Source organism: Arvicanthis niloticus, chromosome 27, assembly GCF_011762505.2.
Source record: "Arvicanthis niloticus isolate mArvNil1 chromosome 27, mArvNil1.pat.X, whole genome shotgun sequence".
Taxonomy (NCBI): Eukaryota; Metazoa; Chordata; class Mammalia; order Rodentia; family Muridae; genus Arvicanthis; species Arvicanthis niloticus.
The window spans coordinates 20,857,309-20,882,347 of record NC_133435.1 but is presented as its reverse complement, the minus strand read 5'-3'; the positions used below and the strand labels follow the sequence as shown (position 1 = coordinate 20,882,347).

Genomic DNA, 25,039 nt, shown 5'->3' with positions numbered 1-25,039 from the left:
AGGAGCCTCCTTAGCCATCACCTCTGGTGAGAATCAAAGGTCTGCCCACTTGGACAGAATTTATCTCTTCTTTCAAGTTGTTACTGGGCATAGGAAAGCTGTGTCCCAAACATACTTAACCCTCAGTGGGAGAGTGGTGCAGTCAGAATCCACTGAGCACCACATGTTATGTTCCCTAGTCACAGATTTCTATCTAAATCCCAACAGGCTTCAGGGCAGCCCTTCTCTCTGCAGAAGGGACTGTGGTCTGTATTAGTGGACTTCCTTCACCTCATCTGCCGTCTCCATGACAACCCTCTCCTCTCTCTTCCTGTGTTTTCTCTAGCCTAAGAATCACATACATCACTCGCTGGAGAGATGATGTCAAGAGGAAAGGATGGAAACAGAGGTGTTAAGGCCAAAGGCCTTGAACACAAGGATGGGATGTGTTTTAATCTCTCAGCCTGGGGTCTGCCCAACAACCTCCCTGAGTTTAATTTGTATCACCTTGGGTCTGATTTTGTTATAACCAGAAAGTAGGCTCCCAACCTAATAGCTGCCTTGCCTTTTTGAAATGTCACAGTCTTGAATCATACCTACTGACACTTGTCTTCCGGGGAGCTCTTAGGCCATGGAATGTGTGCAGATTTCATTTTGGTTAATCCCATTGTTTTGTCGCTCTCATTTAAACCTGCCCATGGGCTGTCACTTGATAGTGCAACTGTTCACCATTACAACATGAAAGGCCTTGTGAGCTAATGAAGGTCATCTATCCCACCAATTAGAAACATAGGCCTCATGGCTTCAGGCTAGGGACTCCACACACAGTTTAAAGGAACAGGCAAAAGAGGTTATTTTCCCCCACAGTATTTAATTTTATTCATTAAAGGGTTGAGGTGTCTCCTGACAGGAAAAAAAAATCAATTTTCTAGTGGGACCTCAGCCTGGGATGGAGCAGACTCATTTTCCACCATGGAAACCTGAAGGCAACACAAACAAAATACCTATCCATGTCCATCCAGACTTGTGTGCTTGTCAGCCTGAGAATGTGCCTGGACATCCCAATTGACAAAATCTAAACCACCAGGCTTTAGTAAACCTGAGAGTGCCAAACACCCAGAACAGTAAGCTCTCAGTGGGTGGGGGCAGGGAGGGTTTGGGGGGTGGGTGAGTCTATATCAGGAATATATTTGCTTCTGTGCTCTCTTAGGGTATGGTTCTGAGATCTCGAAAAGCATGTCGAGGCCATTTATTACACTAATAACTCTCTAAATAATAATTTCTCTAAATGCCTGACTAGAGGACACTTTTCTAGACATGTATTTAGAAATAAAGTTTTTAAGCTGGAAAAATAAGATTGGACAGAGACAGTGGCAGTGTGTATAACCAGTGTGTGGAGCTTGGTGAAAGAACACAAGAGTGGAAGCTTTGGGTTCCTTACATTCTCTCACCCACAGCCACAGCTCTGTGACCAGCATGCCCTCATGCTGCACTTGGGCTGAAATGAATGCAGCCAACTGCAGAGGGCCCAGGCAGTGGTGTCTGATGGGGCGCCCGCCTAGCATTGCTCTGGAGGTGAGGCTGGCGTGCAGGGAGGGGCTCCCGCCACCCCGCCAGTGCTGCTTGGTTCCTCTGAAGCTGCCAGCTGCCAACTGAAACCCGAAACCCGGCTGCGTCTGCGGGCTGGCCCCACTCAGTTGTTCCAGCCTCTTGTACTGTATATTTACACATTCACACACAATCACTCTTTCTAACTTCTTGACTCTTTGCGCAACTGCTAGGATTTCTCAAGTGCATGTGGCAACTCAGCCTGGGTGAAAGAAAGCCGTTGGGACTCGGGAGGGAATCACCACGGGGCCGCGGGGCCACTAAGGCTGCGGAGAGGACTAGAGCGAGACAGCGACGGCTGGGGGAGTCCCCCCCAACTTTCCACGCAGCTGTGGCTCTGCGGCGGCCCGGGCTTCCTCTGAGAGCAGCACGCAGGCCTGGCGAATGGGGTTCCGCGCTCGCCCTGGGAAGTAAAGGGCACCCTGCCGAGCCGAACTCATCTTTAGGCCAGTCCTAGGAGCCTGGACATCAGAGCAGCCGCCAGCCATCCCTTGTAGGTCCCGCATCCCTGGCAGGGTAGGTGACTTGACTGCTGCGGGGTTGTTTGGGGGTGGGGGGCGGTGGTTGGGGGGAGGAACCACCCGGAGGGTTGGGTGGGTAGTAGCTTCAAGCTACAGGGACTGGGAAGGGGGCTGCTACGAGCCTGGAGCTGGGACCCACGCTATTTTAGTGTGTGTGTGTGTGTGTGTGTGTGTGTGTGTGTGTGTGTGTGTGTGGCACAAGCAGGCATCCTGTGTTTCTGACTTACAAAACAAATGCAATCAGTGTAGTCTCTTCTCTTGCCCTCTACCATCCCCTTTCCTCTGGTGATGTTTTAGCTAGTCTCAGAGTTGCCTAGACAACTGGCAATGTGGAGGTAGATTTCAATATATATTGTGTTACTATTGTACCGGAAAACGATAGAGAATCTCCCGTGGATTTTAAGACACACAGATGGGTTTAGACTTCTTGAAGGAGTAGAATTTTGAGGAGGTATCCATGTACTTTTAAGAGAAACAGTCAGTATATTCTCATTAAAAATAACTTTAATAGCATTTCTTGTGTAAGTCTTCAGAGATTATTATGCGGAATGCCTTAGAGATGCTAGGTTCTCTAATAACACAGTTCTCAGCTCCACTGTAATCTATTCCAATTCATTTGAATAAGTTTCTCCTTAATGTGTTTCCGTTTTCCTCTCTTTACTCACCATATTACAGATTATTCCTGTTTAACTTTCAAGACATCACTATTTCATCCCATTCTTAGAAAAAGGAAATGAGTAGGTCAGGCCAGGCACTTGAAATATAAAAGGTGTGAAAGCCTTGCTTACTCACAAGTAAAAAGTTTTGTCTTGTTGGGTCTACCAAGTAAGACAACCTGATTAGAATCTGAGGACATTTGCAGTGGCATTTAAAAGCCATACAGGGTTTCTCAGAAAGCTGGGCAGGCAGATTCAATAAAATCCCTTCCCTGACTCTAATTAGAGCTGGAAACTGGCCCTTAAGGTCAAGACGTGATGTTGGTATTGAAGTGGGCATCATAAAACATACAGAATCATTAGACAAAGCTAGGAAGCAAATACAAAGTTCCCGAGGCGGTGGGTTCTCAAACTCCCTCTAAATTCCCTGTACCTACTTCATCTTCTCTGGGGATACTTTACCTTCCAGGAGAACTTAGTCATAATCCCTCCCCCTTTTCATCTTTCCTGAGTGCCCAACCTCCAGAAAACACATCAGGATTCTGCTGTCTATCTAGAGCCTTTATGGAGTTGTCAGAGATTTTTGTCTTAGACACGGTGGAAGGCAGACCCACTAAAACATAAACATCTTATCACACAGAGAAGGAGTATGCATGTTCTTGGTAGCAGATCTTTCCAAAGGAATAGGGACAGACTGATGTTTTGAGGTACATGGAAGTAATGTACAGCCAGCAGGAATCAGGGGTGGGCTGTGGGGGTGTATAACTCTCTCTGCAGGAGAAACTCAGACTCCTTGTCTTTCAACCACGTTGCTATCACTATTTTTATTTCAGCGCCGGAAGGCTTTGGATTGAATACAGGGGTGATTGCTTATCTAATAGTTTTTGTAACCTAGTAGTAAGTGGAATAAAAATAAAGATTTTAAGAACAAACCAAAAAAAAAAAAAAAACACTGTAGAAACAAGTAGAGATATATCTTTCCAGACAAGAATATAGTGTAAAGTAGTTAGTAGTTTTGACTTGCATCTCCAGTGAAATTTGCCCAGCGTTTGCTTCAGATAATAGCCACCAAAACTGTGAGAGCTGTCCTGGATGGTGGATTTTTTTTCCTGTGTAATCCGTGTAATCCTGAACTCTCCTGGGGTGAAGGGTGGGGGCAGGGCCGGGAGCAGGGTGGGGCAGGCAGTGGGTGGGAATGAGCAGCTGTATACTGTGAGTCTGATTACTTTGCTGTCCCAGCCAGAGTCTAAGTGGTGCTTACCAACAGTGCCCCATAAGAGCCATGCTGTGACCTACTGGCCCATTGAGGAGTGTTTTCTTTCTGGCTTCTAGCATCCTGGTTGGCTTCTCTAGATGCACGCAGGCAGGGCTGCTGTGAAATCTTGGCTATGCACATTTGTTTCCTGATCTATGAGCAGAACTGTGGTACTCTCTGTTACCTGGGATCAGTTTCCTCTGGTATTTTCTGGTCAAAGGTAGAAAGATGAGTTTCCATTTATGTGGTTGGCTGATTGCTTCTTTCTGGCCCATTTTGATTATTTTTATTGAAGGTGAATGTTTTGTAAAATTAATCTGGGCAGGTGAGTGTTGTCTTAGCCTGGATCCCAGGAGGAAGATTCTGCTATACAACTTGTCACATATGGATGCAGAGGAGAGCAAGGATAAGCAGACTCTTAAGACTTTATTCTGCCCTAATCACAATCACATTACAATTACACAGGGGGGTGGGGGGTGGGATAGATAGATAGATAGATAGATAGATAGATAGATATTTCTTTTAAATAAAATGATGCATGAAGCCATGGTGAAAGAACTCAGATTTGTCCCAGATAAAGACATTTTAGAATATAGTTTCGGATGGACAGTGTAGCTTGAAGCCGGTGCTGAGCCTCATGTCCAATCTGACGGGCTCATCTATGCTCTGTGACTAAAGAATTACAAGATTCTATTGGGTTCACCACATCTGGAAAGAACAGGATCATGGTGAGAAAGACTCAGAGAATACTCATTTTCCAGAGTTTTTGTGCTCGTGTGACATTTGAGGTGGCACCTAGCTCCAATACAATGACATTACAATGAATCTGGGTGAGTTTTTTTTTTTTTGGGGGGGGGAGGCATGTTCAAGGCAGGGATTTGCTGTGTAGCCCTGGCTATCCCTGAATTCACTTTGTAGATCAGGCTGGCCTTGGAACTCACAGAGATCCATGTACCTACCACCCCACAATCCTGGGGAATTAAAAGGGCATGTGCCACCACTGCCTACAGTGAGTCTTTATAAAACACAAAATTGATGTGTAAATTCCTTGTCCTGCAGTCTTTGTTGGATCCTAATGAGAGACAGTGTTAACTCTAAACTCTTCATTTCTTTGTGTATAGCACTGGGATTGAACCTAAACCTTTCAACATATATTAAGTGTTCCACTAGTGAGCCATATATATATATATATATATATATATATATATATATATATATATATGTATATATATCATATACATGTACATATACAGGTTTTTTCTTTCATTTGTATATATATATATATATACATATATATATATATGTATATATATATATATATATATATATCATATACACGTACATATACAGGTTTTTCCTTTCATTTGTTTTGTTTTGATAAGGTCTTGCTCCCTTGCCCAGGCTGGTCTTGAACTTATAATCTTCCTGACTCTGATGTAACTGGATTATAGGCCAGTGCTTCCAGACTGGCTAGCTTTTCAACACAGTATCTAAAAGCTCTTTCCTTGTAGTTGCCTTTTCCTCTGGAGTGGATCCTTCCTGTTCACATTTCTGATGTCTTGGTCGTGGGTTTATTCTTCTGGAATGGTCCTGTTGCCTAGAAATTTCCTTTAGATCTTTGGTTGCCAATTTCAAAGAATATTTCCTTGGTGATGTTGATGGTCATGGGGAACAATTCCATGTAGGAAGAATTAACAACTCCATCTTGTCTACCCCACATAATCTGATCATACTTTAAATAATGACAGCCATGTGCCAACGGATGACAGGGACTCTTTTGAGAAATACTTCATTATGTAATTCCATTATTATGGGACTATCACAGTGTACTTAAGAAGCCTGGAGGCTACAGCCAACGATATAAGATCCTAGTATGAGGCCACTCGTGTTTGTTGTTCACTATAGAGTGGCATACTTCACGTTGCATGGATTTATTTTACTCACTCTCTGTCTATTCCTAGCTGTTATACTCTCTGTCTATTCCTTGCCCTCAGTGGGCAAGTGCTATGAGGAGGGAGCCACTGGGATCCAAGTGACCAATCCAGCATCCTAAATGTAGTATATAATGCTTTCTTAATAGCTGAGCAAGCAAAGTGGTCTGTGAATAACATATTGATGGCTTCCACTTCATGCTGAGAGCTGTAAACCAAAAGTCTGTTGAAGAATATGTATTTGGACCGAGCATTTGTTTGTTTTATGCAACAGTACTACAAAAGACAATTCACTCTCTAGGCCAGCCCACACATGCCTATTTAATCTCTGTGATACACAAAACAGTGTGCCTTTGCGATTCTAAGGCAAAAATAACCCAAAAGCTATGTTAAAAATCATTTAAAGAAATAACAATTATTCCTGCATTTAAAGATAATAGAAAGAGTTTCGATGGATATATTTTTGCACAATTATTTCTGTAGTGTACTGTAGAGTCTGTGTTCTTCAATCCCAGAGGGAGATCTGGATTTAACAGTGATGACTAATGATGAAGTTAATTTTGGATATGCTACCCGCGGGATGGGCAATCGTCTTAATTAATCAAACAAAATTAAAATACCAATTTTGGCTATTTAATAATGCTCTTGAGCAGTGCTGCTGGAGGGAAGTCAGATCTAATTAAAGGAGAAAACAGTGGGCTTAGAAGAGAGAACATGGAGGGCACTTCCTTTCATGTCTCTGATTCTTCATTACATTGATTTTCTTTTCATCTCATTTGAGCACTAAAGCCAACCCAAAGTTTCTTTCTGAAAACCTCTGCCCTCATCTCTAGTTGTTTCTGCTGCCTGGTACACAGAAGAGATTACACTCCATTCAATCTAAAATACAAATGGGCTCATTTTATTCTCAAAGCAATGTTACCTTTGTCTCTGGCCTCCCACCAGTAGTGTGTGCACAATATTTCTCCCAGTTGTGCAAAATGTTAACCAGAGACCTCAAATGCATCACGTCTTCAGCCTCTCTGGGAATATTGGAAAATCATGCACTAATGTTTAAGTGATCATCGTTCAACTGCTTATTTGTTTTAAAACGTCAAGTTTACCATTTGTATGAAAGTAAGTAGAAATTTGTCTATGCTCTTCACACTGACAACTCTCTGATAACACACCTTTACTAAACAGTTTGTTTTTTTTTTTTAATGTGATATTGTCTGTTTTTAAGCCAAGGGTCAGGATAAGGACACGGATTGCATTGGTAAATTTTTTTATACACCACATTACATAGTTTAATATTTTTGTGCAATAAGTTTCGGGTTAAATTGGTATTTAGTCCTAAGACTTTAGAGTGGTTTCTCTTGGATAGATTGTTTTGCTTAGGTTTATCGAAGAATGACAAAAACAAATTGCCATTAATCTTCTTTTGTCTTGTAATTCTGGAAGATGAGAACTGAATCTGGCATTCAGCTGTACCGTAGTGCAGGCTTTCTGAAGACTCGATCTGCAAGGATTTAGCATTCATTTAATGCACCTGTAACTTAGACACCTTTAACAAGTTAACTTCCCACTGTGGAAGTTGGTTGAATTTATTTTGTACTGTACTCTTTTGACACTTTAGTTAAATATTTATAAAATTCTATGTAACTTAAAGTATTTTAGATTCAATATTTCTCAGGTCATTAAATATCGTTCCCTGAAATATTTTAGGTCTGGTTTCTTTACTTCCTCACAGAGGATGTTCTTGTCACCGAAGGTTATGTTTCCTAAAGATCTTGGAAGGAGAACTGAGGCTCGGGAACTTTGAAAGTAGATAGTTATGAGCAAACATGAGTGTTCCTATCAGTGTGTGCATCAGGAATGCATAGAAGGATTCCCTTGGAGTGTCTCGGAAAAGTTGAAGAGAAAAATCTTTGTCTGCAAAGCAACATTTCTTGCTGAGTGCAGACCTCATGGAGCTGCGGTTATGGCTGCTTCCTGAATCAGAAAACAGGGCATTCAGGTTCACCACAGAGGAGATTAACTCGTGTGTTATCATGACTTCTCATTCTGTCTACAAACCTATGGATGGTCATTTGCTGTGTGTCAAACACGCCATATGTCTTACAGTTGTTATTTCTGTTCACAGAAGTTGTATTAGTTAGGGTTTTACTGCTGTGAAGAGACAGCATGACCAAGGCAACTTCTATAAAGGACATTTAATTAGGGCTGGCTTACAAGTTCAGAGGTTCAGTCTATTAATTCAAGGCATGGCAGCATCCAGACAGGCATTGGGCTGGAGATGCTGAAAGTTCTCCATCTTCATCCAGAGGTAGAAAGGAGAAGACAGGCTTCCAGACAGCTAGGACGAGAGTCTTAAAGCCCACACCCACAGTAACATATTTCCTCCAACAAGGTCACATCTCCTAATTGTGCCACTCCCTGGGCCAAGCACATTCAAACCTCCATAGAAGTAATCAGAAGTAAAAGTTCTAGAAATGATTATACTGTATCTAATTCAAAGGCATTTTGTGTTGTATACAGAGAAGTAAGAAATAGTGTCTGCATGAAGACTCAAACACTTCCATTTCCACTGTATGCCTTTCCTCTTGGTGACTCATCAGTGACTTTTAGAACCATGATCTCTGTGCTCCATAGGCTTGTTCTAACTGTGACTCCAAATGACTGGCATGGAGTATAGGGAGTACTCTTGGGAGTCCCTTAGATGATGTCATTCCTGTGCTGGTGAGAGGTGACCCCTGAACTGGCATGCCACTATTAAAATTCTCCTATAAGAACTGAGGCCCCACTCAACAGATTAACAACTGAGTAAACCCATACTGACCAGAGAGTTGTTCTTGGTGAACAACTCACTTGCTAAGTATGGAAGCCTGAAGTTACACTCAGCACTTGCCATAGATTGCTACAGCTCCAGACAGACTGTGCCTCTGTTATAGCTGAGAAAACAGAAGTTCAGAGACACCGAGTAACCTGTCACAAATCACACAGCCACTATACTGTGGTTCCAGGGCTCAGAGTAAAATATCTCATACCAAATAAGTAAGCCTTTCTGCTGTGCTCTGGAGTTGGACTGCATTCCCAAGTGGTTAAGCCTGGTGGCCATGGGCAGGTTGCACTCTCCATTTTGGACTACTGTTTGTAAATACAAGTATTTACCGATGCACGTAAAGATAACATTTCTCATCTTTACTCTCCTTTATGAAGGGAGCAATGCATGGGAAATCTCTCCCTGGCAAAAATCAATAGAAATCCACAGTTGTCATTAAATAATGAACAAAGCGAGTCCTAATCAATATTATTTCAAATTGTAAGATTAAATTGTAATATAAAAATGGTGATTTTTTCAAGAAAAGTTTTATTTATCTTGAATGAATGTGAGCACACACAGTGCCTGCAGAGTCTAAAAGTGAGCATCAGGTCCCCTGGTACTGGAGTTAAAAACCACTGTGAACTGCTGTGTGGATGCTGGGGAATGAACCTGTGTCCTCTGCTAGAGCAGCAGGTGCTCTTAACTGCTGAGCTCTCTCCAGTCCCCTAACTAGTGATTTCTGACCAACTCATCTTTTTACTAAAAGGGAATAGAATGAGACAGAACAGAACTAATATAAAAGGTTGGAGTTCATTATGTGTTTTTAAAAGTAAAATATATTTTACATCTTTTATTTCAGTTGCATGTACTTTTGACATTGTGTAGACATGAAAGAAATGGACTTTTGGGTTTAGTTTGATAATCCTGAAAAAAATGTGTTTAAAAGCAACCTTTCTGGTGACAGCTCATGTGTGCTCTAAGTGCTGGTCACATTTCTCTCCCACTCTCCACGTTTTATTTTTTGGGAGACAAGTTCTCTCTTTGGACCTTGAGTTGGCCAATTCAGATAGGTCATCTGGATGGCAAACTCTGGGGTTATTTCCTCCAGAGCTCTGGGGTCACATCCACCCCTGACTTTTCCATGGGTGCTAGAGATTCAAAGTCAGGGTCTATGCTTCCATAGTGAGAGTTCTCCCCAGCTAGAAATATTGATTCTGAAAAGTTCATGTTGATAGGGAAATTTGCAATCCTTCTAACATGGTAAAGATTCTAATATATAGAAAGTATTTCAATACTGTGGATATTATGTAAATTTACATATCAAGATAACTTTTCCTCTCAATAAAAAATAGTGGATGTATTGACTACGTGTATTGGTTATATGTAGTTAATTAAGAGAGAGAACATGTAATATTGCATTTTCTCTTTTTGGTGTGTGTGTGTGTGCTCTTTTACTCTGAGATGAAAAGAATATCCTGTTTTCCCTTCTTTTCATCAAAACAATTATCTTGGGTCCAGGGATGTAGTTGAATTGGTAGCATGCTTGTTTACAGTACACAAGGCTTTGCATGGATTGTGGTGTGGTGGCGAAGGTTATAATCTCAGTGCTTGGAACATAGTGGAAGGATCAGAAGTCCAAGGTCAGCCTCAGCTGTAGCCTCAGCTACATAAGCAGTCCTAAGGCAGTATGAGGTATATGAGACACCGTTGTAGAAAAAGAAAGAAAGAAAAAGACAGAGAGAGAGGAAGAGGAGAGGGAGAAGGAGAAGGAGAAGGAGAAGGAGAAGGAGAAGGAGAAGGAGAAGGAGAAGGAGAAGGAGAAGGAGAAGGAGAAGGAGACGGAGACGGAGACGGAGACGGAGAAGGAGAAGGAGAAGGAGAAGGAGAAGGAGAAGGAGAAGGAGAAGGAGAGAGAAGGAGGAGGAGAGAGAAGGAGGAGGAGAAGGAGGAGAAGGAGGAGAGAGAAGAAGGAGGAGGAGGAGAAGAAGGAGGAGAGAGAACAAGGAGGAGGAGAAGAAGGAGGAGGAGGAGGAGGAAAAGGAAGAAGAAGAGAAGGAGGAGGAGGAGGAGGAGGGAGAAGGAGGAGGAGAAGGAGGAGAAGGAGAAGGAGGAGGGAAGGAAGGAAGAAAGAAAGAAAAAAATTAAAAGCAGCTTTACAAGAAGCAATTACTAATTTTATTAAAAACCAGAACTTCTTGGTGTGTGATATGTATTTAAAGACAGACTTTTCTGCAGGGACACATTTGTGGAGCTTACCAAAGGCTACATTTCATATTTAAACAGTTGCCTCAGACATGCTTCATGAAAATTCTATTTCACATTTCCTGGCTGTGGAAAAGCTAGAAGGGCCTGGGAGAAGGGCTAGGGGTTGTGGATGTGATTCTGAATTGCAGCATCTGTGGCTTCTGCAAACTCAGCCTGAGATTCTAGTTTCTCTGAGCTTTAGTCTCATCAGTAAAGGGAGTCAGAGCAGAGACTTTTGGGTGGCTTTTGCCTGAAAATGTCTGTTGCCAGATGGTGGTGTGTTCCTTTAGAGAAACTTTGTTGGGAATGTGACTATGTATATTTGGCAGGACTCGAACATGGGGACACTTGAGGATTTCATTGGGGAGTGAGTTCCTGCATGGTTGTACCTTACACTATGACAGTTGCAGGACCTTTCTTTCATGGGCATCAGAATAGGATGGGCTTGTTTTCATCAGCTGTGGGTCTGGAGAGATGAGGGAGAGATGCCACTCCCATGGATGAAGGTAAAGTAGATTCAGGGTTGTTTGTCACTAGGATCGTGCTGAGGTACTGATACTTTATGCTCAGGAGTAAAGAAAACCATCCCCACTGAGAAACAGAGTAAGTCAGAAGAGTTTTAGCTTCAAATAAAATCAAATCACTTGGGGAACTGGAGATCATATCATTTACTTTGCACCATTTCTGCAGCACAAACGCAACCAGCATCTATTCTTGGATGGCGACTGGTGTTTACGGTGCCTGAGGGAGACCAGTCTCCAGTTCTCCACACTATATTTTGACTATGCAGTAAGGCAAGCAGGGAAAATCTTGGCTTTCTTAGTTCAGTGATCAAATATAACTTGAAGACATGCTAGGAAGAGTCCCTTTGAGAAGTAACTCGTTTCCTGTTGAAAGTGGTATTTTTGATGCACCTATTTGCAGAGGTTTTGATCTAGTGCAAGCAGGCGTTCCATGTGTGCAGATCGATGCCTTGATTAAAACATAGAATGCTTTGATTTTTCCTTACTGTGGTTAGAAATACCACTTGCTTGACAGCTGTCTACAAAGGGCTAAATAACAGGAGAACTTCCCCTCTTCCCTCCTCTCTCTAGCCTTCTGCACTATGGCCTTGTTCCATCTGGGACCAGAGGGCCAAGAACAGCATCCCTTCAACATAACAGTTAGCAACCTGTGTCTTCTCAAGAGCCAATCATAGGTCACAGGCGAGCTTGGGTCACCTGCATCTCAAGTTCATTTACCTATATCCATTTTTCTCTTGTACTTTCTTTTTGTTTGCTAATTAGCATATTTTTGGAGGAGCAATTTTATTCTCAGACACTGTGGGTACAAAGGTGTTGAACTGCAGCCCAGCAAGGAGTGGGAGAGCACAGTGGGGTGTCTGAGGCTAGCCACGTCCCCAGGAGAAGAGAAAGAGGCACAGGCATGGAAATACTCTTTGCCTACACATTGATGAGACTGTAGATGAGAATGCAGGAATCACAGAACTAAACACTGAAAGTCTGCTGGATGAATTCTGTTCATCTGCGTTAACCTAAAGGCTAGCTCCATTACAAATTAAAAGTCAAATGTCACACTTCTCTGTGAGCTGAAGAACTTCAGAATAAAAGTTTCTTCCAAGATCTCGTCACTTCAAATTTCCTAGTAAGAAAGGTAGATCTGGAACAACATGATGTGTCCCAGGACAGATGTTCAGGAAACAAATAGAATAAGTCTGGTGTTGGTATTTGGCCTAATCCTCAGAGCCTTTCTCTCCTGGGATTTTCCGAGACAATTAAACCAGGTGAACTGGTGAGACATCCAGGTGTCAAAAATAAAAGACGTCTGCTGTGTCACTGGATGGCACACAGAAAGAATCCTGTGACTTCCTATGTCCCTGAGTCCTTGTGTCATCCATCTTAGATGCTCATCGGGACAGGTGACACCTGGCTCTTACCTAAACCCGTCACTCAACCCACAAGTCTAGGGATCATGTTTTTCCTTCCCTGTCTGCCTCCTTCCCTTCCTTTTTGCCTCCCAAAATGGGAGTCATATCTATCTAGCTTTACAATTGTTTGAAAATTATGCTTTTTTTTGAGTAGTGAGGATTGAACCCAGGGCCTTACACATGCAAACACTTTACCACTGAGGTGTGTTGCTAGCACTCTTTATTTTTCTTTATGTTTAAAATGGTTTATTATTCTCTCTCTCTTTCTCTCTCTCTCTCTCTCTCTCTCTCTCTCTCTCTCTCTCTCTCTCTCTCTCTGTGTGTGTGTGTGTATGTGTGTTGCATGTGTACATGTGAGTGTAAAAGGCTAGAAAAGAATGTTGTTTCCTTTGGAACTAGAGTTTCAGGCATTTGTGAGCTGACATAGATGCTGGGAAGTAAGCTTGGGTGCTATTAGTTATCTGACAACTGATAGTTTTATATTATATATCTAAAGATATGGCTTTTAAAAGTGTTTTCGTAGACATAATATCTTTATGTATTTGTGGGATAAGAAGTATAAGTCTAATTTTTTAAAAAGATAAGTAAAATTTAGTATATTTATTTTACATTTTTTATAGAAAGTATACAAATTTTATATAAATTTATTACATAGCTGTTCTGGAATACTACACTCTGCTAATATCTTTGACAATTTATTTTAAACCAAGCTTAGAATAACTGTACAGAAACTAAAAATATACTATATTAATATCAAGATACAGCTTAATATTTTCTAGATTAGGTTATAATTTCTTCAATATCCCTTGTAAATAGAATCAGTTTTGTCAAGTTGCCTCACATAAATTATTCTTAACACACTATATATTTTTATAAAGTTAAATCTTAATTGCATGATAATTATACACTGCCCTCATATTTTGTACCCTTCATATTCTGGAAAATAAATAAATACTCCTGAGGTCAACACACCAGAGCTTCCACACAAAAAGCAAGAACAAAAATAATGATGTGTATAAGCCCTGCTGTTGGCCAGTCAAATATCTCTGGAGTCAGGAGAAAGAATGGAGGAAGACAGAGAATTCAGCTCCTGGGGACTGTTGTGTGAATCCTAGACACACAGAGACTCTGTGTGTGGCTTTCATTGGCTATCTGTGGTCTCATCCTCTGCTGTTTGATTTGAGCAACATTCCAGACAGTATCCTTAGCTTCCCTGACATGAGCCTGGGGCTTGAAGACTCCGAGGGATTCCTTTCTCAAACAGGGCAAGACAGACAGAGCCTGTCAGGCGGGCAGTGCATGGCTCAGCTGCAGGCGACAGGCTTCATCTCAGCAAGGTGAGACATCTGTGCCTTTGGGTGCTCCAGCATGCTGTGCCGGAAAACCTGGGCAGGCAGAGCCAGGGGTGGAGGATGGGTGGCTGAAGCATGGGGTGACTTCTGTTTCTCAAAACAGCAGAGAATGCTAAATGTTTGGATTTATCCAGATGTTTGCTCATGGCTCAATGGTGTCTCAGCTGGGGCTCTGACTTAGGGATTTCAAGCAAGAATAGGATGCTAGGTGTTCCTGTAGGCTAATATTTATGTATTAGGCAAATAATCTCCAGACCCAATGCATAGCAATAATAAGAGTGTATTTCTTACTGCTGTTCTCTGTTCATTTGTTGTCACAAAGATTTTTCTTATTCTCTTAGAAACAGCCATTAGGTAAAATAAAATTAATTGGACTGTTTTGTGGAAATGCCAAGCAATTAGGGCATAGGATCATTTATGCAATGTATTATTAATGCTAAATGCTAAAATAAAGGTCATATTACCATCAGCCTGGAGGGGGTGGGCGTGGAGGGGAGCCGTGGAGAGAAGAGGATGAATAAACCTATCATGTTAAGGTGGAGCGTGATGGAATTACTGGTGCTACTGTGCATGAGTCTGGGGTCTGCTGGATTACAGTTGGAGATGCTGTTTGTCAAGGCTGTTGAGTACTGAGCTAGTGAGCGCCTGAGAAATCACAGACCGATCCCTTTTACCTCAGATCATCACCGGCAGTATTTACAGACCTGGGGATGGGCAAAGGCGTTTTCTGTGACGCTGACCCCAAAGCATCAGGTGAAGTGTTTCCCTGTCTTTCAGCTCTGTGTTGAGAAGAGAGTGCCAGTAGTTCTTGAGCTGGTAGCCTCTTTACTGTGCTGCATTTCCTGAGAATTCTCTTTAGAATATAGTCGTCCATGCACCACCTATTCGAGCTGCAGTTTATTTTACTGAACTTCTAGGAGGGACTCCAGTGTTTTTGCTGCTAAGCACTGCTTGAACAAATATGACCATGTGGCACTTACCTGGAAGCTTTGGGGAAGTTGCTAATGGGTGGGTGGTCCTTGCTCCCACTGGAACTATGTGTGATGTGCATATGGTCAAAGAACAAGCTCTGGTGTTGGTCTGCATCTTTTTCTTGCTTTACACAGGGTCTCTGTTCACCCAAGTAGCCAATCTTCCCCCTTTGTGTTTACAGATAGTCTGTCTACGCCTGGCATCTTCACCATGTAGAAGTGGTGGGTTCTGGGGATCCAAACTAGGTCCCTATCCTTTTACTCATTCAGCTGCCTCCCCAACTCCCATGTCGATCTGTAGACCTACAAATATGACAATATTTTGTTTGCAGTAAATGGTCACTAATTAGATTCTGACAGCTTATTTTGAAAAAGATGTCTTCCCCTGCCCCGAAAACAGAGCTTGCGTGACATTTTAAAAGCTTTGAAAATTGTATGATATATTAATAAACTGTGCTCAGAAACCATGCAGTTCAATTTAAACACTTTCAGATTTTTCTATTTCTATGTGTTCACTTTGAAAAACCTGCTTTCTGTGAATTCCAATTTGCCTTTTATTAATAGATTTGTTGAGTTTAGCCCTTCTGTATTATGTAAGTGAGACTGGCTCCTCTGAATGGTACTTGTAAAAATTAATATAAAACCTTGTATTCTAGGTCAACCAATTATCTTACTATCTTGCTTTGTTCTCTTCAAAAAATGTGACTAAATATCTTGCAACTTATTACATAAAATAAAGCTTTCCTAGAAAAATCTTTGGATTGATAGCATCTTATGATGACTTGTTTTAGATTATAGCAGTTTTTTGGCTAATCCTTCCATTTAAAGAAAATGCCGAGAGAATAAGTTTTGTTTCGTCAGTTTCTTTGGTGGCTTTTCGGAAATTATAACTACAACATAAGTAACGGAGACCAGCATCTTTTGGAGGTAATTGGTTCTCGCTGTTCTGTGACTTGTTATTAGTAAGTCTGCTAAGCCGTGTGTCAGAGCAGATGTTACCTAGAAATCACTCGTGGGACTGGCTGTTCATATCCAATGTAGTTGTATGGAATCCCACGTGTAAGAGAACAGCAACTCTGAACAGGGTCCCGAAAGACATGGAATGTGGACTAGATCCCTGGAGTCTGGAAATAATCTTTTCATTTATCTACAATCTATACTTATTTCTTGGACAAAGAAGGCTATGGTCAGAGTACCCTCAGCCTAAAGACCCAGGCCTTGGTCTGGTGATGTCCTCTGCTGCTTATGGGTATCCGAGACACTGAATTATAGAAATAGCCTCAAGATCCCCTACAAGTGTCAGCTGCTCTGAATGCTAATGACATTGGCACTGGGCTGAGCAGGTGACAGCTGTGAGAGGGACCGACCGCAGCTACCACTCATTTGCTTCCGTCCTCCTTCAAAGCCGTGCTTCCTTCCCTTCAAAGACCAGGGTCTCGTTTCTTTCTGAAACCTTTTGCTGTCTTCCTTTCTCTTTTTATTACTTCCTTTCTTTTATTACTTTGAGGCATTATAGTAGTTTTCTGTGAGTTTCCCATAGTCTTTCTAGTTATGATAGTCCTGGTATTTATTTATTTATTTATTATTTATATCATTTTTGTAAGCTGAATATTTTTAGCATGTACTGCACTTGTTATAAATTTTATTACCTTTGGGACCTCTGAAACCATGAACCTAGTATACCATTTTAATTGTCCCTAATTGCTTGAATGGACTCTTTTCTCCAACTGTCCTCAGAAAGCCCCTGTGGAAGTGTACAGTAAGACAGCAGCTGAGCTAGCAACATCACTGCTGGTATAGGTGCCCAGCAGCCCTCTAATTGGTGAATTTGTCCGTATTCATGAAAGCTAGAAGGTTACTTAAATGTTTTGTAAGATGGTTTATAATTTTAAATGAGATAAAGTAGCTCAAAGCATTTTACAGCATAAATATCAGTTATTTTTAATTAACTATTTATTTGTATGTTCATTTGGTATTTGGCCTGCATGTATGTCTGTGTGAGCGTGTTGGATCCAACGGAACCTGAGTTACAGACAGTTGTGAGCTGACAAGTAGGTGCTGGGAATTGAACCTGGGTCCTTTGGAAGAAAAGCTATGCTCTTAACCACTAAGCCATCTCTCCAGCCCCAAATATCAGTTATTTTTGCTGAGATTTAATGTTGAGGCCATTTCCCCTTTAAATCTACTGTATGTTTTAAATTTTACATTTTACTTTTTAATGTTTTGACGTAATACGAGACACAACATGTTATATTTTTACCCATATCAATATTTTTAGATGTTGTCAAAAGCAGTTAGTTAATGTTAATAACACAGATACTCTTAACTGCCTTATAGTTGCCATCCAAATCTCATTCCTTATTCTGCCAATGACTTTTTTTTTCTAGGTGAGTTACTAACAAGAATCCCACATTGTATTCTCTTGCCATATCTGTGTATTTCTTCCCAAGGCTTCTTACTGTCTTCTTTTTCAAGGTCTGGGCACTAATGAAGAGTTATTGTGGAGACTGCTCCCAGTTATTGTGGAGAGTGCTCCCAGTTATTGTGGAGAGTGCTCCCAGTTATTGTGGAGAGTATTCCCAGTTATTGTGAAGAAGTCTCTTGCAATGGATTTCTTATACTCAAGTTCTAGTTGTTTCTTGAGAGTACTACAGTGCCGGTGCTCTTCTCAGCAGCAGAAGGGAAGTGCGCCTGGTTAGCACTCGTCTAGGCATGGTAAGTGCAGTTCTGCAATTGTGGTCTGCCCGTCTTTCCCAGTCTGAAGTAGTTCATTTCCCTTTTTTGTACAAAGAAAGCATCACGTGATGAGACCCTTTGCAACGGGGAGATGTGCAGTTTTTGTTTCCCAAAATAGTGTGTGTGTGTGTGTGTGTGTGTGTGTGTGTTTTAAGTAAAGAAGAGAGTGACTGGACAGATAACTAGCAAATATCACTATGGGAATGGAAGAGAAATCACATTCCCTGTAAAAACAGTAACAAAAACAACAGAGGTCTTTCTGTATTGTGTATTTGTAAGTTGAAACTCAGCTTGACTTCTAAGATCTAGAAGTTCCCAGTTAGTCTGTTATAGTCATTGGAGTCTGTCTTTAATTCCAACACGAATGGCTTTATCACCCTTGTGTCCATGAATTCTGTGCTCATGCAGTATGTTTGCCTGGATTGTTTGCTAGCTTCCTGCTTGATGAATGGTCACCGAGTTCATTGTCCTCTGTCATCCACCACACTTATAAACAATCTAATGTAATGATACTTGGTATACAACGTATTCCTCAAATTGTCTACATTTGATGACTGAGGGCCCCTAGTGGGTCTTTTCCTTTTGTCCCCTACCTGCCACTCCAGTTTCTTCTTACCCTTCTTTTAACTCAGCTTTGAATTAACTATTTTCCTCAAACAGCTAAGTTTTTTAGATTTTTTTAAAAATTAAATGATGGTATTTAGAAACCAAGATCTGGGGCTGGCAAGATTGTTAAGTGGGTAAAGGAGCTTGCTGCCAAGCTGCCAAGCTGCCAAGCTGCCAAGCTGCCAAGCTGCCAAGCCCAAAAACCTGAGTTCAATTTCCCATGGGCAAAGGCAAGAACTGACTTCTGAAGGCTGTCCTCTGGTCTCTACATGCATTCATGCATGTATACAGACACACATGCATGTACACACATACACACATGTGCATACTAAATAAGTGTAATTTTAAAAAACAAAACCAAAATCTGGGTTTTATGTGCAACTATTCATAAAATAGCATATTTCATTTTTTCCCTACAGAGTATTTACTGATTTTCTTAAATCTAGTCCCATGTTACTAAATGGAATATAATATTTATACTTAAACCAAATTATTTATTTTCTCATCATATATTTTTCCTTTTCTTGGACTATTAAACCAAATTTTTATTTTCCAAAGTTATTCTCATGGAAAATCCTTTGGTGACAGAGGACATTACAGGGGTGCCACCTTGACATGTGTATTTGCATACCTGCACAAATCACCTACAAACCAAAGCTTCTTTTCAATAGACTGATTTTGATGACTTACTGGGAATATGAAATCAAGACCCTATATTTGTCTTGTGGATTGAGGCTATTGTGGAATTTGGATGAAAAACCTGCCTACTACTACTCAGAAGGTGTAAACTGTTACACACAATGTGTAGCTCCCTGCTTGAAAGATTCAACCCACTTTTTAAAAAGGACTTTTTTCAAATATTGGCTTAAAACTCTTGTAGACAGTAGTATGTTGGTATTTCCTTAGACACCCCCACTTACCTGCCTCTCACTCTCATTGGTCAGGGTCACACCCCAGCATTTCCATTTTCACATCCTCATTGCTTTCTTTTAAGTCAACAGCAAGAACTAAAAGTCTCAGGCTGTGAGGTGGAAATTGTAAATGGTGTCACGTGATCACTATTTCTGATGTGACTGAACATAGGATGCTTGAGCTGATTTTATCTCAAGAGACAAGGGGAGATGTTTTCTGTCATTGTACCTTCTGTATTTACAGGGAGGTTTCACAGACATTCGATAAAGAGCAAGACAAATGCCAAATATGCAAGCATAAAACAAGCAAACCCATAACAGACAACATCTGAGCATCCCGAGTTGCCTGTCCATTCACCAAACCTGAACGGCAGAGGTCCCTCTGAGCTCCAGTTAAACCTTCCTAGTCAGCCTCAGCTTCCAAAACACTTAACTTGAGATAGAATTAGAAATGGAAATTTCGCTCTTTTTCTGGTACTCGAGTAAATCTTGTTTCATTTTCTTTAAGAATGTGGCATTTTTACAGTTTTTCTGAGTGGGGCTTCATTCAATGCTCAACTTAGTAAGTTCTTTGGCCTTTGGGAAACTGGGTTATATGCTTTCAGTGTAAAACAGGCTCAGCATGGATTACTCACGATGCAGGATCCCTGACTTCGTGCCTTCTCATTAAGGTGCCTGGTCACTGTTGGCCTCAATTTTTCCTTCTGGAAATTAATAAACAAAAAGTCAATGTCTTCAATTATGTGATTATTATGGAGTTTAAATGGATGGAAGATGTTTTTGTGTCTATAAGGCATTCCTAAGATACTGGCACTTCTGAGTTGTTCCCTGTGGATCCAGCTTTACTTTGAATTCTGTATTCATGCATATTTTAGACCATTGGATACATGTGTATTCAGCTGTCTGTGCTCAGGAAAGAGTAGAGCCAGTTATCTTCACCTTACAAAGAGATTGGAATAGATGCCTTAGTTACCCATGTCATGATGAAGTCCAAACAGTACCTTCCCCTGGTGTGTGTATGTGTGTATGAGTGTGTGTATGTGTGTTGATTGTGGTGTGTGTACATCTGATGTGAAATGTGTCTATGTGTGCATGTATGAGTATGGTGTGTGTGTGTGTGAGGGTGAGTGTGGTATGGTGTGGTGTGTGTGTATATATGTGTGGTATGTGTATGTGTGTATATGTGTGTGTGTGTGGTGTGTGTATATATGTGTGGTGTATGTATATGTGTGTATGTGTATATGTGTGGTGTATGTATGTGTATGTGTGATGTGTGTGTATGTGTGTTTTTGTAGTGCTAGGAAATGAACCTAGGTATTCATACATGCTAGATGTGGTCTACCACTGAACTACACTTTCAATCTGGGGAAATACCTTTTAAAGAGTAAGGACATATTATTATATTATTTTTACTGGCTTAATATCTTTAATGTTAATTTATGTCTCATACAGGAAATCAAATAACAGAAAACAAACCTTCTTCCAAGTTTTCATAGCTGAATACAAGTTAAAACCTCACTAGAGTCCCCCGATAAGAAATGACGTAAGCTAAAAATAGCCCTGCTAGCTGTCAGGCCTTCTGTTTTTCTGAAGGACATGACTTATCTACCCCAGGCATACCCAGCCCCTCACCACTTCCTTCTTTCTCTTCTTGGTCACGTGATTGAGTAAGAGACCAAGGAAGAAGAGGACACAAGATGTAGGGATGGAAGAATGACCTAAGGTTGGTTACAATTAAGCATAGCAAAGCATACTTTGTAACCAGACATTACCAGACAGGTGAAATTGAGTCCTTTTTGTCATGTTTGGAGTTCAGTGCTAGCTAACATGGCCAGAGTCAAAACGTACTTTGCTTGGGTAGAGGAAAATGGTGGCGTGAGCCTGTCCTCAGCTCAGGTCTACATGTATTGCATTATTTCATTTATGTAGTGAACGTTGGTCATTTAATGCTAGCCTTTACACTAAGAAAGTTTGAATCTCATTTTGACTTGGTAGATTTTTGGCTCATACAGGAGTTGAACTAGCTTGCTATTATTCTTATGAGATTTTGACTTTGGAAAAAAAAAACCCAAACCCTTTTTCTTTAAGTCAACACATTTTCCACTGCTAGTCACACTTGGTGGATACAAAGTTCTGTGATCTCTTACGTTAATGCTGGTAGCTTTACAACTTTGGCTTATGATGGGAATAGTTTTGGAGCTACAGGAAACTTTAAGAGAAGATACCACAGGTACATAGCTTCTGAGTTTTCTTGAGCAATTCATAGATAAGACACAGTTGTCCTTGGGAAGTCTAGACTGTATGATCCTTTTGTGGCCCAGCAGCTAACAGCTTGTGTGCATTACCATATGACAGGACTGTCCTCTGCAGACATAGGGTCACGGGAGTACTAATGAGTTGTGCACAGGAATCCTTGGAACGATGGGAATTGAATGCTTGTTTGTTTACTTTTTGTAGCTAAGAACAAAGTGTTCCTTTTGTGATGAAGTATATTTCAGTCTTCTGGGCTTTGAGATCTTTACCTTCCGCATGCATTATTGATCATCTCCCTCTACAAGTGTCACGTCAAGCTAGACAGACTTTAATTATAATAAGAAAACTCTACAGAATGTTAATATAGTGGCAATACAATACTATGAGGATTGGCTCTAAGCTCTAAGCTATACTAAATTATAGTAAAATGTGCAATCTTAGACTCTTCATGGTTTGTGGGTTTTAGCATTTTTGCATATTACTATCTGTAGCTGCTAGCGCCCGTGCTTTGGTGGTCCCTCAGATACCTTTTAGAAAATTGACATTACCAAAAAAAATTTTTTTTTTGAGTGATGGTTTACTCTTCCTGGGAAGGGCTTCCCTAAGAAAATACTGAGGAGGATGTGACTTTCACAGACAGTGACATGGGTGAAGATGCTCTGTGGAATTGACAAGTGAATGCTGCAGAAGGAAGACATTTCAGAGAAAGAAACTCCATTTGCCAGGAACAGGGTTGGAACAAACCATTGGGAAGGATTCAGGGAATGGCTCAGAATCCAGGATGATGTTGAACATGGCTGGATGTCCATGAAGGATGGAGAAATGACTAAACTTAATGAGTAATTACAGAGGAGGGCAAGGGAGGACACTTGGGAAAGGCCCTCACCAACTGGCCTCCGAGTCACAGGTGCTGATGACTAAGTCCTCTGGGTCCCCAAGCATGCCAGACCAAAGCATTCAATCACATGATTCCATAAAACCAAAAATATGGTTTCATGTCTCAGCTCTTGTCAAAGCCCATATTCGTATTTGTGGAAAATAACATCTGTGTTTTTTAATTTTAACATGTGGAAATGAATAGTTTTCAGATATTTTTGTAAAGATTTATTGTAGAGAGGTATTACTTTGCAATACTTTATAAATTCAAAACATATTATTATCTTTCTGTCTACTGTTATGTTATTGTCAGCACTAAGATGCATGTCTGCAAAGCCTGCTGCTTCCTGCTAGGTCAAGAAATGCAGCATCCTGTCTCCATCTTTGTGGGTTCATGATTTCATGTCTGTGCATAGCGAGGTTTTGCTGGTTCAGGGGTATTCCTTGCCGTTTGAATCTCTTTCCTACCTTTTATTTTCCGATACGTGAAACACTAACAGATTTGATATGGCTGAGTTCTCTTTCTTTTGAAGCTGGATAACAGAAAGTGTTCAGTCACTTATCCAGGTAAAATAAGTATACATGCATGAGACAGACTATTCGTTTCTTTTCTTTCCTTCAGTGACGGAAATGGAGAATTTTAGGAAACAAAATACTTGTTTACAAACAGTCAGTGTTCATGCTTTATGGGTGACTGATACCTTGAGTATTGTGCAGGCTCCTGCCATAGAAGTAAGGATACAGTCAGATGATGGCCATTTGATGAGCTGCGTTGGCTCTTAAAACCATGTGACTTGAACGGTGCTGAGCAAGGTCGGACCACACTCCCATGAGTAATAGACAGATGCCCATTCCCCTGTTCCCATGGCTCAGTTGTAGGAAACAGCATTGCCGGCTTGGTTGTTGCTTTATCTGGGACCTGATTATTGTGCTATTCTAAATGTGTCTGTTATGTTAATGGTAAAAGGAAGACGCCAGGAACATGGTGAATCAATCAATCTATCTGTCTATCTTTCTTTCTTTCTTTCTTTCTTTCTTTCTTTCTTTCTTTTTTCTTTCCTTCCTTCCTTCCTTCCTTCCTTCCTTCCTTTCTTTTGTTCTTTCATTCTTTCATTCTTTTGTTCTTTCTTTCTTACTGAGCCTTACTCCTGGCTCAGACTCCTGCCAAACAGAGGCTGGTCTTTAAGTGAGAATCCTCTGGGATGTTGCACCACTGTGACCACAGTTATACCACAGTGACAGAAAAGGGATATTTCTTCTTCTAATACCCAGAGATGGTCTAGAATGTTTGAAATAAGTTCCTGGAATCTATGTTCCAATGACTTCACTAATACATCTTCTATAAACTATATTTCAAAAATAATTACTAAAATCTCAACACCTGCTCTTTCCATCTATAAACCAAGATGTCTCGAAAAAAAAAATCTGCTATATTCTACTTTCTACATTTAAAGGGGCTGGGGGAGCTGACAACAAGGTAGCAATCCCTGGGGATTTACAATTAAGATTGCTAACATACATTAATTAATTTATTTTTTTTTTACTTGCTTAGAATGCTCGTACTTTCAATGCAATGATTTCACACCACTCGTGAGCTCACAGGTGAAAATCTTGTCTTCCTGTATTCCGTCCTATTGGCCCCATGTCCTATGACATTATTCCTGAAGAGATAAGAGGGAGTCTATGACAGATCAAAGTGATGATATCACCAAAATGTAACTTGGTGAACTATGAGTTACTTTAGGGAGTATAGATGAGGGGTCACACACGGAAGCATGGACAACTCAAAGGTGGCTGTCACTGAAAGCCCACGGCAGTGTGGGTGGTGACTCATGACACCTGGACCGCCGAGCTCTCTGCATGCTTACAGTCCGCAGGTGCATGTGGGAGGGTCTTCCTGCAGATTTCTTAAGCAGCTTCCTTTCCCTATGCGCTGTTTCAGTTTGGAGGAGATGGTTCTACAACAGCTCGCAGTTCCTGGACCTGGCCACTGCATTATTGCTACTTAGGAATGAGTTTCGCCTCTCTGTACTTGGTTTCTGTTGAAATCCAGTCACAACTGGTAGAAGTGTCATGTCCGTCTTAATAAACCACGGTGTGCTAATGAGTTTTTACAACTTGACATAAGCTAGAATCATCTTGGGAAGAGGACGGCTCAACTGAGAAAATATCACCATTAGATTGGCCTGTAGGAATGTCTATGTGGTCATTTTCTTGATTAATGGTTGATGTGGGAAGGCCCAGCCTACTGTGCTTCTGGAATATATAGGAAAGCATCCTGGGTGAACCATGAGGGGCAAGCCAGTAAACAGCTCTTCTCTGAGGTCTCTGCTTCACTTCGTGCCTCCAGGTACCACCCTAAGCTCCTGCCTTGGCTTCCCCTGCTGATGGATGTTATCTGAATGTGTAA

At 41.1% G+C, this 25,039-nt stretch overlaps 1 protein-coding gene across 2 annotated transcripts in view; it reads left to right on the top strand.

The window, feature by feature from the left end:
* The first annotated feature begins 1,659 nt into the window (after positions 1-1,659).
* The window catches only part of Arhgap24 (Rho GTPase activating protein 24), a 375,083-nt gene continuing 351,703 nt past the window's right edge, over positions 1,660-25,039 (top strand). Inside the window, exon 1 of one of the 2 annotated variants that reach the window (XM_076926341.1) lies at positions 1,660-2,103. The gene's annotated coding sequence lies outside the window, so the exon portion shown is untranslated. Of the gene's footprint in view, positions 2,104-13,966; positions 14,262-25,039 lie in introns of those variants that run through there. The other variant, XM_076926342.1, reaches the window with a different exon arrangement.